The following is a 12,060-nucleotide window of genomic DNA, read 5'->3' on the forward strand; positions in this document are numbered from 1 at the left end:
AGCATGTGCAAAGGCCCTGGGGTAGGAATGAGTTCCATGGATGTGGCTGGACTATAGCAAGCAAGGCAGAGATGGCATAAAGGAGCTCACAGTTACTGAGCACTTAGCACCCTTCTAAGGGTTCCGGATGTACTGACTCACTTAATCCTCACAACAATCACTTGAGAGAGCGATTATTATTTTTTTTAATCTTCATTTTTCTGGAAGAGAAGCTGAGATCCAGAGAAGTTAGGTGGCTAGCTCACAGCCACCCATATAATCAGTCATTGAACTTGGATTCAGTCTCAGGCAGTCTTGCTCCAAAGCCCTGCCCAACCCACCGAGCTGCCTTCCACAGAGGAAGCTGCAGAAGCGGCCAGAGGACCATGGAGGCCAGGTTATGGAGTCAGTTTTCCTTTAAACTGCTCTTGTCTTCATTCTTTAGATTTGAATCCTAATTCTCCTTCTAGCCAAATGGCTGGCCCAAGACAAATTCCTCAGCCAGCCTTTATTTCACTGCACATCTATCTATTGCATACCTACTATGTGCCAGTCATGGTGCAGAAGTGGGAGAAGAGACAGTGGTGAGCAAAAGCAAGGGTGGACCTACCATCAGATACTCAGTCCACTTGAAGTAAGAGGCTAATCGAAGAGTCAGATGGAGATAAGTGCTCTGGGGGCAGACGCACAATCCCGGGAGAAGCTGTAATGACAGTCCAGTCTGGACGAGGAGTCAGGAATGCTTTCCCCCAAGGAATCCGCATGTGAGCTGAGTCTGGAAGGATAAGTAGGAAATATCCCAATGAAGCAGGAGGTTGAAATAGAAATCGGGCTGCCTGATAATAGAACACCCAGTTACATTTGAATTTCACATAAACAACAAATAATGTTTAGTATAAGTATGTTCCAAGTATACAAACGGTGCTCAGTAAAGTTCAGGTGCTACCAAGCTACCTTCTCCTATTCCTCCTCTTCTTCCTCTCCACCATCATTATCTCCTTCTCCTTTTCGACTGCCTCCAACCAATTCTAGATCCCGTTACCAGCCCCTTGCTGTCCAGCTGCCTTCATTTCCCCCGAACTGCTTTCGTTTTGGAGTAGCTGCAGTTGTCAGTCCTCCAATTACTAGGACTAAGTGACTGAGAATTAAATCTGGAGATCCTACACATCTGGCTCTCATGACCATCTTTAAGATGCTAAAATCATGACTTCAAATAAAATCACTCTGTTCATACTTATGGTTCTAAAAAAAAAATGAAAGAAGGGAAAAGAGTGGAGTGGCAAGATTCTGATCATTATCTTTTTTTCTGATCAAAAAACCCTAGAAGTGAATATTTTGTTTGATGTCTGCTAAAGATATTTCACGACAATGTTCTTGCTATAAGTGTGATATTAAACTTTAGAAAGAAATAGCTGCTACAGAAAGGGGGCTTCCCCGGTGGCTCAGATGGCAAAGAATCTGCCTGCAATGCAAGAGACCCAGGTTCGATCCCTGGGTTGGGAAGATTCCCTGGAAAAGTGAATGGCAGCCCACTCCAGTATTCTTGCCTGGAGAAGTCCATGGACAGAGGAGCCTGATGGGCTTTGAGTCCATGGGGTCTCAAAGAGTCTGACATGACTGAGCACCTAACACTTTCTTTCACATGCAGTCAGTTACTGCAGCAGAGGCTCCAAGAGAAGCATTCCTTTCTCTTACATACATAAGCTAGCCAGGTAGCTGCTATGCTGCACATACCCTCAGTTCAATTCAGTTGCTCAGAGTTGTCCGATTCTTTCCGACCCCATGGACTACAGCACACCAGGCCTCCCTGTCCATCACCAATTCCTGGAGCCTGCTCAAACTCATGTCCATCGAATCAGTGATGCCATCCAACCATCTCATCTTCTGTCATCCCCTTCTCCTCTTGCCTTCAATCTTGCCCAGCATCAGGTCTTTTCCAATGAGTCAATTCTTTGCATCAGGTGGCCAAAGTATTAGAGTTTCAGCTTCAGCATCAGTCCTTCCAATGAATATTCAGGACAGATTTCCTTTAGGATTGACTGGTTGGGTCTCCTTGCAGTCCAAGGGACTCTCAAGAGTCTTCTCCAACACCACAGTTCAAAAGCATCAATTCTTCAGTGCTCAGATACCCTAGCTTGTTGTTATATTATCTTTAAGGTGTTGTTTAATTGTCTGCCTCTGATCATTCCAACATCTGATGTCTTTGTAGGTCTATTTCTACTGTCTGTTACTTCTGTGGATTATTCCTCATGGACTCCTGTTTCCTTGTTTTGTTATATTAAGTAAATAAATGAGCAAATGCTTCCGCTGAGTCCACCAGCACTCTGTTTATATACGAACCAATGGGAAGTGAAGAAAAGATGCTGAAGATGGTACAGCCCTGCCCTGAAGGGCATAACACAGAGCTTATGCCAATCACACTCATATCTTTGGAGCCGAACTTAGCCAAATAGTCACAGCTAGAGGCAAATGCCGAGAAAAGTAGTCCTCTCTTTGGGGGTGGGTATGGTTCAGCCAAAATGTCAGGCTTCTCTTACCATAGAGAGGAGAATGAATATTGGAATACACCAACTGTCTGCCAAGAGACTAGACTCAGAAATCACTCAAAATAAACTCAGCTGGCACGCTCTTTCGCTTGGGCCTGGAACCAGGGTGGCTAGGAAGACCAAGATGCTGGGGAGTAGCAAAAACACAGAAACAAATCTTAGGCTAATTAGGACAAGCAGCTAAATGTGATGGTTCATGCCAGCTACAACGAAAGAGCAAGTTTTCCAATGCAGTTGCTCATAAATTCAAAACAGCTTCCGTGAGGGAGAAACAGTTTGAAAAACTTCTGTGAATATAAATATATTCACAGAAGACATGCACGCACACATGCACGCACGCGTGCGCGCACACGCACTCACACACACACACACACACACACGAGAGAGAGAGAGATTTGAGAGAGAGAGACCAACTCAGCCCAGCCCTGGAAGAACATCAGAGTTAGATTATGTCACATAATGAAGGACAACAGTTGATGCTAATGAGAAAAGTTACCACATTGTACTTGTATGTTTGGAGTTCTTTTAAAACCAGTCCTTATTTTATGTCTGTATTTATGTCTGCCAATTATTGGGTTGTTGAACGTTTGTGTTACTGCTTAAATGAAAGCAAACCCATGTGCGATCTCGCTTCTCATTCACGCGGTGAAGTCTTAGTGCGTTGCGCTCTCTACCAGGCAGGGCTCCAGGCCGGGCAAGGAGGCAGTCGTTGCAAAGACTTTCTCCACCAGAATGTGTGCACAGCCCCTGGAAGGACCTATCTACCCTTTCACAGCAGCACCACAGGGCTAAAGCCATTCTGGAATCGTCCACCAGAATGTAGAGGTGAGCTTAGAAGTAAAAGAGACTCTGGGGAAATATCGTCTTAGGCTCGAGCTCATCCTCCCCAGAATCTCACTGCATGGCTTTGGGTACCAGCTTCATCTTGATGTGAGAATCACCTGAAGCCTGGCAGCCAGCAGCTGGCATCATGTAGGCATGAGAGCAATGGGCTTGAGGACCAACCAGGTGGAGCTGGCTTTACTCTTGGTTCTGACTCCTCTGGAGTGACCAACTGTCCTGTGTATCTAGAGCTGAAGGCTTCCAGGGAGATGGAAATCTTTGTGCTAAAACCAGGACCAACCCAGGGCCAGCTGGGAAAGTCGGTCACCTTCCTACCAGACAGGTCACCCTGGGTAAGGGACACAAAGCCCTCTGAGCCTCAATTTCCTTGCATATAAAAATGGGAGTGATGGTGTCTGCCTTCCAGGGGAGCTAGAAAGAATCAAAAGGGTGCCTTGTGAAAAATAACTATCATCATTGTTATTGAGAGCATTCATTCCTCCAAGCTAAATTTCCAATACTTTGCCCACCTGATGTGAAGAGCTGACTCATTGGGAAAGACCCTGATGCTGGGAAAGACTGAGGGCAAGAGGAGAAGGGGATGGCAGAGGATGAGGTGGTTGGCTGGCATCACCAACTCAATGAGTTTGAGCAAACTCTGGGAGATAGTGGAGGATGAAGTAAACTAGTGTGCTTCCATGGGCTCACAAAGAGTTGGCCGCAACTGAGTGACTGAACAACAGGAACACCTCCAACACCACCCACCGCAGGATTGGGTACGGGGGCGGGGCCAGTGTGTCCTTCTGGACCTGGCCAGGCTCCACCCCTCCTTGTGTTTTTGGGGTCTCAGGTGTCTGAGGCCAGAGAAAGAGCTGCTTAAGTGAAAGCAAGGATTGCATGCCAGGAGGGAGGGTATAGATGGTTTGTGAATAAACATATTTGCCCTTGGGGGAAAAAAGAGTATTAATTTCTCCCTTCCTGGGCTCCTTTTTTATCCACGTCCAAGGTGCTCAGTTTACCAGGACAGCTTGGACAGCTCTGTCAGCCCGTTTTAAAGCAACCGAAGTGAAAAGCTTTCTCTCTGATGTTTCTCCAGGGAGGGGTCAGGGAAGACCCATAGTTCCTGGGGTACCCCAAATCCTGGACCTGAGCCCTCCTGTCCTTCCCACAAGGCTAAGGCTTCAGGTCTCTTATAAACCTTCCCTCTGGCCATTGTTAGAGCCATTCCTGGACTCCATGGCTCCAAGACAGTACACCATGTGTGACCTTGTCTAACCTCATCCTGATTGCACTCAAAAGTCCTGCCTAAAAGTAACTACCAAGAAAGAAAAAGGTCAGCTACAGGCTGGTGTTTCTTCATCAAAGGAAAACAAAATTTGCCATTCATTCCAAGTGAAATTGCTTCATAACCCAATGATTTCATCCAGCCTCCCAGGCTCCCAGAAGGATCTGGAAAACCCTTAGGACACGGCTAAGTGCAGCATGCCAGTCCTGCACCAGAGAGGTGCAAATGTGCAGGAATGTGGAAGCTTCTCCAACCTTCTTGGTTCCATCACAAAAGACCACTTTCCAGGCCCAGCCCTCCAGACCTTAGAAAGGGAAAAGTGCATGTTGATTGTAAATTAGATCTGTTTGTGGAGACAGAGAGGATGGTTCTAAGGGGAAAATGCCAGAGTATTCTTTCTTCTTTCCTTCTTAAAGAAGGAAATACACGCATATTGATTCTATGGGAAGCTGATCTTAGAGCTCAACCTGTGCTCCGGGTCTCCTGCTGAAAGAAGTTTTAGATGCTGAACTATCAGACTCCAGCCATCTTCTAGAAGTTACTGGAAAATTGCCCCACCAGCCGGGACCACCTGAACCACTACTAGATGGTGGCTCCTGCCCCAGGAGTGATTCCAGGCTCAGAACAAGCAGAGGTTTTCAGGAGACCATCTTCCTGAGTCTCTCCCAGGTTCCAACCTCCTCTTCCTGTGTCTTGTAGACCATAAAGTTGTCCCAGGTCTATGACTAAACCAATCACGTGCAAGGGCCCTGGGGCACTGTCATTGATTTAGATCCACCAAGACCACAGCCCTGGAGCTGGGCTGGAGGCAGCCTCCTTCAAAGCCGTGACCACAGGAGAAGGTTCTGCTGGGGACAGAGGAAGTAGGGGGATAGATAGTGAGGAGAGCAAGCAGCTCTCTGATGCCCACTGAGGCCAGACACCATTTGTTCCTCTAGTACCTCTTGTCACCCTCAGCCACACAGCCCAGGAGGTCACTGTCAGCACCTGGCCTGCACACCCTTGGCTGACCCAGAGTCCCCTGGCTTCCTGCATCTCTGGTCACGTGGGCCATCTATGGCCCACACACAAGCAGATAGAGGGTTCTGGGGCTTTAACACCCCCAGATCAACCTACAGCTTGTGGTCAAACTTCCTAGGTTCCTGGCCCCCTTTTGGGGGCAACTTGAATCTATGTGTTGTGGAGAAGGAGATGGCAACCCAGTCCGGTACTCTTACATGGAGAATCCCATGGACAGAAGAGCCTGGGGGGCTACAGTCCATGGGGTCACAAAGAATTGGACCCAGACTGAGCAACTAAGCACACACACAATCTATGTGTTGAGAGTCTGCTTTAGAGGAGCCCAATGTAATTATTGGACAAATATATTGTCCCCATTTTATGGGTAGAGCAGCCAGGTTGGGGTGCCACCAGGCCTGGGGATCTACCTTGATCGCAGAGGTGCTAAGTAGAATGGAAATGACTGTCGCCCATGTGGTCTTTTCACTACATCACATCAGGAAAGGTTGCCCACCTTCGCCACTCCCCTTTTTAGCACTATGAACTGGCTGGGGGACTTGTCACAGTTTAGAGCTGCCACTACTAAGTAACCACGGCAAAGAGATAGTATCCTTTGCATGAAAGACCACAACCCATTACAGACCATGAAGCCCATACCCACCCCATCTCTTCTGAGCCCCACACCACTATGAGATGGGCAGGGATATTTCTTTCCTAATGTCCTGCCTCTGAGGACATAGAGACAGTGGGGTGTCAAGTGGCTTCTCCAAGGCTATGCATCTAGGAAGTGGCAGAGCTGCGACTGGAACTCAAGTCCCCGTCTTCATCGTGATGACCTTCTAAGTGGCACGAGCGTGAGAGCCCATCACAATGAGAGTCAATCCCGGAGGAAATTCTACCAGGAATAGACAGCCCCACCCATGAAGACTCAACAGTGATGAATGACTTTCACAACCTTGAGTCAGTTTCAGGGAAAGCGTCCTCTTTCAACCAGCCAAGTCAGAAGGAGCAGCCCATCTGCCAAGGGAAGCCAGGCCAGGTCAGATTCCAGAACACGCTTGGCAAACTGGAAGGCCACAGTCTCAGCTGCCGTGGCACATGAGATGGACAGAGTCTGAGCCCTACGGTGGGTCCTGGGCCAGCATTCTGTGGCTGCACCCTTTGGGAAGAACTTGGCACTGAGTCTGAAGGGACCATCCTCTCCCCTCCCCACAAAAAGGTACAGTTCAGTCAAGAAGAAACGGGATGTGCAGGCTTCTGGAAGGCTGGAGCTGTCAGGGCCCTTGAAATCAGCCTAGGCCAGGGGCCAAAACTCTTATTCATAGATGAGGGAAATGGAGGCCCAGAGAGTGTGAGTGAGTCACCCAAGGGCCCATCTCTCCACGGATCAGAGAAGGCCAGGGCTCAGATCCACATGTCCTGGCTCCCAGCCTGCTGCCTCTCCTCTGCTACTCATTTCACACTTAAGAGGCAAATAGTTATTTCTCACACTTGAGCAATTTGGTCTTCACAGCCTCCCTGTGAGGATGGCAGAGAAGGGGCTATCTCTCTATTTCCTACGAGAGGAAGCTGAAGTCCAGAGTCACTGCTGAGGTCATCCAGAGACCATTAGGACCCTCACAGCAACAAAGGATGCAGGGATGGTCGGCAGACAAAGACGAGAAGGAAGGGGAGGCTGGCCAGGCGTGGGTTCCTAATCTACGCTGATCTAGGCTGAGAGTCACAGAAGCCTGACTTGCAGAGTCCCAAGGGCCTGGCCGTCTTTCTGGAAGAAGAATCTGGCTTGGACAAATCAGCCACTCAGCGTTCAGGTTTAGGGGAACCAACTCCGTCCCCATCTCCGTCAAACTCTAAACTTTGGCGTATCTTTGGATAACTTAAAAAAAAAAATTTAACCCTGAAGAATCTTAGGAAATGTTCATCAGCACCTCCTCCAATATCCCCTGGCTACCTCAGTCTCACACCTCCCCACAAAGGCACACTCAACATGGACTCAAAGAGAAAAACTGGCAAAAGAGTTTGCTAGTTGGACTCTCACGGTGACTTTCTCAGGCCTCTTTCAAATTGCATCTCTCTCCTTGTTCCCCATGACAATCTGCTTAAGAGCTTGGAGCAGAAGTTCAATGTTCTCTGATGATACAAGGTTTTCAGCTGCTGGGTGAGCGGGGCTGGATTTGGGTCTTCTCAGAGCCTGAGGTCTTTGGACAGAAAGCGAGGCCTGACAGAATCTGGGCAAAAAAACTGGGGGCAGAAGCTCTGTTCTCCAAATTGGGAGGCCAGCATTGCCCCATCTCCTTCATTTAGTCTCTCAAAAAGAGTCAGAGGACACCCCCTACAGGCCTGCCCTGGTGGCGCAGGGACTCCATGTTCCCAGCGTTCACAGCCAGGGAGAAAAACAGAGGTGGGCATGGAGTGTGGAGATGGGGGCCCTGGTGGAGGCTATACATTCCAGTCTCCATGGGGTACAGGAGAGGCTCAGCTAAGAATGCTTGACGGGCAGGTGAGGTGGTCAAGGAAGGCTTCTCAGAGGAGGTGATTTGAGCCAAAATCTCATCCCGTCACCCCCTGCCACAAGAAGAAGATGAGGAGTCAGCCAGCTGAAGAAGGTGGAGGTGCATTTGAAGGGAATAAGGTCAACAAAAGCACATAGGTGTGCTTGATGGGAAGTGCTCATGTCTGTTCCAGAACCTGGAATGTTCTAGTTCTAGGGTCTGGAATGTTCCAGAATTCTAGGGTTAGAATGTTCTAGAGTTGTAGGCCCTGGAGTGTTCTAGAGTTCCAGGGTCTAGAGTGTTCTAGAGTTGTAAGCCCTGGAATATTCTAGAGCTCTGGGACCTAGAATGCTCTAGAGTTGTAAGCCCTGGAATGTTCTACAGTTCTAGGGTCTGGAATGACCTTTAGTTCTAAGCCTAGGATGTTCTAGAGTTCTAGGGCTAGGCTGTTGGAGAACGTATGGAGAGAGGGGCTAGAGAGGGTGCTAGGGACAAGATGGGGTCCTTTGAAAACCTCGCATGGCCTCACACTGTGGCAGTGGGAAGGAGGAAGCAGAGGAGGAGTGCAAATGGAGGGCATGGATGGAGAGACAGAGGCACAAGGAGCACCAGGGTGGACAGAGCGCCCCTGTGTGCTATTCTAGGTGTTCTCCATGCATGCTCTCTCTCACTCAGCCCTCCCATGGGCCTGGGATGTGGGTCCTGCTGTTGTCCCCTGCCCCCATTTTGTAGATGGGGGGTGGGGGCTGGAGAAATAAGTCTGTTCATGTGGCTCAGAGCACACCACCTGGAGATAGACCTGATGCCCTGCAGGCTGCCCTCTCAGGCTGACTCTGCCCTGCAGCCCAGCTTCATCTTGGCCCCCGAACGAACACATTCCTCACTTGCTTCCCAAAGTCCCATCAGCATTTGACAACAACAACAACAAAAAGGCCCAGAGGATCTGATGCATGCTGCGAGAGGTGCCAAGTTCTTAATGTTACCCAGCTGTGCAGAGGGGTTGGCCCGGGCAACCAGAGGCACCGTGATTCAGATGGGCTGCACAGGGGTGAGTGAGTCAGGGCCCCAGCACCCAAGCAGCCAATCTGACCGTCAGCTCCCTGAAGGGAAGGTGCAAACTTTCTGGAAGCCTGGCCCACAGCAGGTGCCAGGATACAGGCTGGGTGGCCGCCACCTCTGCCATGCTCTCAGCGCCTCTTACACTCCCCACCCACTCCCCTCGCTTTGAGTACTGGTACTTTCTGCCCTCTGAGGGCTTCTCATCCTACGTGCTGCTCATGGGTCTTCTCTGGATAGCTCTGATTGGCAACTGTCAGGCACAACTTGATTCAGGAACTCAACATTGCTTTCGATGAGTTAAATCCTGGTGAAGCTGCTCAAGGAGTTGGATTCTCAATGATGTCCATCTCCCAGGAATTCTGGATCACCAGGGCTTGGAGAACAAGACCACCCTTTTTAGCCACATGGCATCCCCAGAGCCTCCAAGGTACTCAGATGAAGGGAGAACATCAGAGCCCCCACACAGCGCCTTTCCTTCAGTCCCACCGATTTTCTGGCCCCAGGGTGTTTGCACATCATTTGCCTGGGTTCCCCTGAGCACAGGGAGCAGACAGAGGTGCACCAGGGCAGAGAAAGGGCATACTACCAGTCCAGACACTAGACCGGAGATGGCCTCTGCTCAGTTCCAAAGAATTCCTTGGTTGATCTGAGCTCCAGGGCACAGATTTCTCAGGGCTTTGCGCACAGGCCCCAGCCTGGCAGCTCAGAGGCGCAGGGAAGCATGTGGGGATGGGGGTAGCAACAGCCCAGAACACCTGAGAATGGAGAGTCTGACTCTTAGTTTGCTCCCTAGGCGGAGCGACCGGGGAAGGGTGGGTGTGGGAGCAGATGGGGCTACAGTAGCAACAGGACCTGGGGACAGGAAGCAGGAAGTAGGAAGTCTCTGTTGCAGAGGTGGGAGCAGAGGGCATATAAACCCCAGGACAGGGCGGGAGGCATGCTGGGGTTACAGACCCAGATCCAAGGTAGCAACCGGAGAGACCCCACTGTGTTGGCCCATCCCTGCTTCTCCCTTTTCCTGACACAGCCCGGTCAATAGGGTGGATGTGGAATGTCTTATAGAGTGCTTGATCTCCTCGACCCAAGTGACATGTCCAAGTGGGAGCTCTGGACACAGCTGAGCTGACCATAGTCCTTCTCCAGAATTTATCAGGAGGGAGTGGGAGAGGAGATCGTTTTTGCTCTTGGATCTCAGAGCCCCAGGGCCGTGTCTCCCCCAGAGACCACAGTGGAAGAAAATAGACATACAAGAGACCCAAAAATAGCCCCCAGAGAGAAATGGATACCCAAGGCTAAGAAAGAGAGGCCTGGGGTTTCTGTGTCTGTCCCTTCCACAGTCTCATCTCAGCTCTTCCTATAACTCATACCTTGAGCCAGCAATGTTCCTCTTAATTAAATGGGCTAAGTTCGGTTTCTGGCACCGGCAATCAAAACAGTCTCACACACGACACCCAGCCAGGATCCAGCTCCCAAAAGGATGTGACCTTGTGGGTCTCCCCTGAGGCACCTCCAGGCCTGGGGCCAAACGCCAGCCCAGCACGGACCCCATACATGGTAATCTGCCTATCCGATAGTCTTTCTCTGCCTTCATCACCCCCAAGATGGTACGCTTAGAGAGCAGAGCCCAACCTATCGGAGGGGGAATGTTTGTTGCATTTATTAACCAATACAGGTGGCCCATGTTGGCCCAAGCCAGTAGGGAACATGTCTTCAGGGATTCCAGAAGGTGGAAGTGACCGGGATCAGGGGGCTGGCGGCCTCTGGTTCAGTTCTAAGTAAATGTGAGGCCAGAGGGAAAGGTGGGACTGACAGCAAGAGGCAGGACCTGTGGGGACAGGTGAGAACACGTGAGGGGCAGCTCCTTCCCACCCCCCAGCAAGAGGCAAATACACGATGTGTATTCATTTAGCGAATACTCTTGAGGACCTACTACATGCATCGACTCTTGTGAGCACCAGGGATACAGTATTGAGTGACACAGGTATATCCTGCCCTGATAAAATTTATGTTAGGAAGAGGAGGCAGTCAGCAAAAACATATAAGCAAATAAACATATCCTTATGGCAGAAACTAATACAACATTGCAAAGCAATTATACACCAATCAAGATTAATTAAGAAAAACTTATCTTGTGGCAAATGGTGACAAGGGCTTTGAAGATGAAGCTGCACAAGAGGTGGGATTTAGATGGGGGGTCAGGTTGGCCCTCTGAGCAAAGACATGCCTGAAGAGAGAAGAGGAGGTGTGCCTACAGCCTTTCCCCAATCTGGCCAGGTAAGACATCCTGTCCCCACAAGACAGATACAGGAGATGACGGCCAGGGGTTTCTGAGAACAGCCCAATCCTGCAGCTTCTTTTTTAAAAACATGTCTGTGGTTACTTATTGGCTGTCCTGGGTCTTCGTTGCTGCTCAGGCTTTTCTCTGGTTGCAGTTCTCGGGGTCCTCACTGCGGTGACCTCTCTTGTTGCAGGGCACAGTTCTAAGGCAAGCGGGCTTCCACAGTTGTAGCTCCCCGGGTCTAGAGCACAGGCTCAGTAGTGGTGGCACACAGGCTTAGTTGCTCCATGGCATGCGGGGTCAACCCGGATCAGGGCTTAAACCCATGTCCCCTACACCATCAGGCAGATTCTTTACCGCTGAGCCACCAGGGAAGTCCCTCCTGCAGCTTCTGTGGATGGAAGTAAAATTCAAACCCAAGCCTGCCTGATTTCAAAACGCACGTTCCTTCAAAGCAAATCTCCGGCCCTTACAGGTGCAAGCCTGGGAACCAGGTTTGCAGGGAAGGAGCAAGTAACAGTCTGTGGGCAAGCATGTGCTGAGCAATCACCAGGAGCCTGAGGGGGTCCCATTGTGCATGAGCAGAGGGAGCCTCCATTC

Source organism: Ovis aries, chromosome 6, assembly GCF_016772045.2.
Source record: "Ovis aries strain OAR_USU_Benz2616 breed Rambouillet chromosome 6, ARS-UI_Ramb_v3.0, whole genome shotgun sequence".
In the NCBI taxonomy this organism is placed as follows: Eukaryota; Metazoa; Chordata; class Mammalia; order Artiodactyla; family Bovidae; genus Ovis; species Ovis aries.